A 4,860-nucleotide genomic window follows, 5' to 3' on the forward strand; every position below is an offset into this window, starting at 1 on the left:
GTTGTGTGAGTTTGTTTGTTTTGTAATCAACAGGAGAACACTATGACATAGGTGTTTAGCCAGACAAGCTGAGTAGACAGCTGTCAGAGACTGCTTTTTTCTCATTTCTTTAAAATGAACTTAATAAAGAACTTCTCCATTATGCTCTCTTCTTTGTCAAAAAAAAAAAAAGCCATATAGAAGTTAAATAAATAACATAGGTTAATTCCTTTCTAAAGAATAAATATAAAAGAATTGTCTGAATGTGCATTTTATTTTGAAATTAGGCAGCTGTAAGTATGATTTAAAATTGTTAGACTATCATGTGAAACATTCAAATTTGTTTTCATTTGTATTTTTTATTTTAAGGGGAAAATTTTAAAAGTAAACTAGTTCTGAGCTTCTTTCTCTCATAGCTTATTCCACTCTGGCTTCCACATTATTCTTGCTGAATATAGCATTGAACATTGTATTTCATTATATATATATATACACACCCACCGATTCAATACCAGATATTTGGACTATCTTGCACGATTCTCTACCTAACCCATTATACTGACACATCTACCTCATAGACACAGAAGAGAACAAGTCTGTGTACTGCTAGCTGTCTAGTAAGATCCCTACAGGAGACTGCAGGCTGTGGAAAGTTAAAATTGTTTGTTCATATTTCTTTCACAGATACTTTTACCTATAAGTGCAAACATCCATCTTAAATTATACACCTATTGATCATTTTAATTTGAAGAGTAAGATTTCAATTGTCATTTGAGTATTTTGTGTATTTTTTGCCATTTATTTGTTGTTTTTGGTTGTAGAATGGACAGAATTATGGTGTATAATGGATTTGCCCTTCACTGTATGTAGTACTTGTCGTAATGTATACTTAATATTCCATAATTATCTTCCTAGTACACTTAGAACACTGTGATCATGAGCCAGCTAGTCTGGGCTTGGCCTTCATATAGGTTATTTCTGATTTCTATGGAGAAAAATCTTGTTTTACTGAGTGCAATTGTAGGGCAATTTTTTGTGAAGTCTCTAATATATTTAACTATGAATAACAGAGGATACTACTTCAGTCCTTTTACATCAGTGAGGAGACTTACACTGAATGCAATGAAAGTCAGGTTTTAGAGAGTCAATAGTGTCTGCAGCAGCTCAATGATACCAGCAAAGAATGAGGCTCCTTCCATTTTCTTGTTCTGCCATTCAAGTATGTCTTCTCTAGGGTCATGAATGGCTTCTGTATTACCAGGCATCTCGCTCATGACCTAAGCAGAATGAAGGATAAAGATGGAGATGTCAAAGGGCAAATAAGTCTTTATCTATTGTCTTTTAACGTTTTTTTTTTCTGATTTATTGAGGTATAATTGTCAAAATAGTAAGATATGTAAAGTGTGTGTCATGATGATTTTTTAAATTAAGAATCACTCATCCATAATCATGCATTTACATCATATTGGCCATGGCCATACCACTGCACCATCTCAAGCTGTAAGTACATATTGGAAGAATAGATTTAGAAAGTAGGGACTTGGCATCTTTGATCAAATTTTAAGTTAACATACATGGAGAAGGGAAGGGGTGCTTGTATTATGTCAGTTAATAATGTCTATCAACAAATTTATCATAAGTACAGATTTGGAATCACAAACATAATGGTGAAATAAAATTGGATTGAAAAAGAGATAATGCCAAAACAGAGACCATTGTTTGATTTGTAGATGTTGAATCATCCCTGTGTCTCTGGAGTAAATCCAACTTGATCATGCTGTATGATCATTTTAAAGTGTTGTTGTATTGGATTTGATAATATTTTTGAGGATTTTTGCATCTATGACCATCAGTGATACTGGCCTGTAATTTTCCTTTTCTGTCGTCCTTATTTGGTTTTGATATCAAGGTAATGTTGGCCTCATGGAGTGACTTAAGAAACAGTCCCTCTTCTTAAATATTTCAGAATTGTTTCAAAGGACACGTATTATGTCTTCTTTGAATATCTGGTAGAATTCACCAAAGAATCCATCTGGCCCAGGACTATAGATTTTTGGGGGAGGTTTTCAATTACTTTTTCAATCACTTTACTTGTGATTGATCTATTAAGAGCCTCTATTTCTTCTTGATTTAGTTTTGGGAGATTATATGAGTCTAAAAATTTATCTGTTTTTTTCTAGGTTATCCAGTTTGTTGGCATATAGTTTCTCATAGTATTCTCTAATAGTCCTTTGTATTTCTGTGGGATGCACTGCAACTTCTACCCTTTAATTTCTAATTTTATTTATTTGAACCTTCTCTCTTTTTCTCGTAGCGTGGTTAAGGGCTTGTCAATTTTGCTTCTCATGGAATCAGCTCTTAGTTTCACTGATCCATTTTATTGTTTTTTTTTAGTCTCTATTTCATTTATTTTGGCTCTGATGTTTATTATTTCCCTATTTCTACTGACTTTTGGATATGCTATTATTCTAGTTCTTTTATTTTTAGATTAAGATTACTTATTTTGATATTTTTCTTGTTTGTTGAGGTAGGGCTCTAGTGCTAAAACTTTGCCTCTTAGTCCCACTTTTGCTGCATTGCATAAGTTTTAGTATGTTGTGCTTTCAATTTCATCTGTCTCTAGGTATTTTTTTATTCTTCCTTTGATTTCTTTCTTTCTTCTTTTTGTTTTTATGTTTATGTTTTTTCTGATGAAGGTTAGCCTCAAGATAACGCCTGTGTGAATCTTCTTCCGCTTGATATGCAGGTCACCACTATAGTATGGCACATGAGTGATGTAGGTCTGCACTTGGGATCTGAACCCACAAATCCAGGGTGCCAAAGTAGAGCATGCCAAATTTAACCACTACACCGTGGATCCAGCCCATCTCCTTTGATTTCTTCTTTGATCCATTGGTTGATCAGTAGCATGTTGATTAGTCCTCACGTGTTTGTGACTTTCTGAGCATTTTTCTTGAATTTGATTTCTAGTTTCATAGTGTTGTGTTCAGATGCTTGATCTGATTACAATTTTCTTAACTGTTTTGAGGCTGGTCTCCTTTCTCAACATATGGTCCATTTTGGGGAAGTTTCCCTGTGCACTTGAGAAGAAAGTATTCTGCTTTTGGGAGGTGGAATGTTCTATATATAACTATTAAATCCACCTGGTCCAGTGTTTCATTTAAGGTCACTGTTTCCTTGTTGACTTTCTGTCTGGACAATATATCCAAGGATGTAAATGGGGTGTTGAAGTCCCCTACAATTATTGTGTTTCTGTCAATTTCTTCATTTGGGTCTGTTAATAGTTGCATTATATACTTTGGTGATCCTGTGTTAGGTGCATATATATTAATAAGTGCTACGTCTTCTTGGTGGAATGTTCCTTTTATCAGTATATAATTCCCCTGATACAAATATTAAAAAATGAGGAATAAAAATCACATGATAATCTCAATAGATGCAGAGAAAGCATTTGATAAGATACATCATAAATTTATGATAAATACTCTCAACCAAATGCAAATAGAAGGAAAGTTCATCAACATAATAAAGGTCACATATGACTAACCCAGAGCCAATATCATATGTAATGGTGAAAACCTTAAAGCTATGACTCTGAGAGCAGGAAAATGTGCCCACTGTCACAACTCTCATTCACCACAGTACTAGAAGTTTTGGTCAGAGAAATTAGGTAAGGAAAAGAAATAAAAAGGATTCAAATTGGAGAGAAAGAAGTAAAATTCTCACTGTTTGTGGATGACATGATACTGCATATAGAAAGCCCTAGAGAATCCACCTGAAAACACATAGAAATAGTCAACAACTACAGCAGAGTTGCAGGTTATAAAATCAACATTCAAAAATCACTTGCATTTCTATGCACTAATAATGAACTAACAGAAAGAAAGTTAAGAATACAATAACATTTACAATCACAACAAAGGAATAAAGTACCTAGGAATAAATTTAAACAAGGAGATGAAAGACCCATACACTGAAAAATATAAGATATTATTGAAAATTTGGAGAAGACATAGAGAAATGGAAAGATATCTCACACTCATGGATGGGAAGAATAAACATAGTTAAAATGTGCATATTACCTAAAGCACTCTACAGATTCAATGAAATCCCAATCAGAATCCCAAGACATTCTTCATGGAAATAGAAAAAGAATTCTGAAATCGATATGGAACAAGAAAAGACCCCCAAAAGCCAAAGCAATTCTGAGAAAAAAGAACAAAGCTGGAGGTATAACAATCCCTGACTTCAAAATATACTACAAAGCTATAACCAAAACATCATCAGACTGGCAAAAAAATATACACACATGTCAATGGAATAGAAGTGAAAGCCCAGAAATAAAATCACACATTTATGGACAACTAATCTTTGACAATGGAGCCAAGAACATACAATGGTAAAAGGAAAGTTTCTCCAATACATTTTGTTGTGAAAACTGGCAACCACATGCAAAAGAATGAACACAGATCATTATCTTACATAATACACAAAAATTAACTCAAAATGGAATAAAGACCTGAATGTTACACCTGAAACTATAAAACTCCTAGAAAGAAATACAGGCAGTACACTCTTTGACATTGGTTTTAGCAGTATCTTTATGAATACTTTGTCATCTTAGGCAAGGGAAACAAAAAAATAAACAAATGGAACTACATCACACTAAAAAGCTTCTGCAATGCAAAGGAAACCATAAAGAAAATGAAAAGATGACCCACCAACTTGGAGAAAATATTTGCAAAGCATATATCTGACAAGGGGTTACTTTCCAAAATATGTAAAGAACTCATATAACTCAACAACAAAAAAATGAACAACCTGATCAAAAGAGGATCACAGGATATAGACCAATATTTTTCCAAAGAAGATACACAGATG

The sequence above is a fragment of the Equus caballus genome, unplaced genomic scaffold (assembly GCF_041296265.1).
Source record: "Equus caballus isolate H_3958 breed thoroughbred unplaced genomic scaffold, TB-T2T haplotype1-0000016, whole genome shotgun sequence".
Lineage (NCBI taxonomy): Eukaryota > Metazoa > Chordata > Mammalia > Perissodactyla > Equidae > Equus > Equus caballus.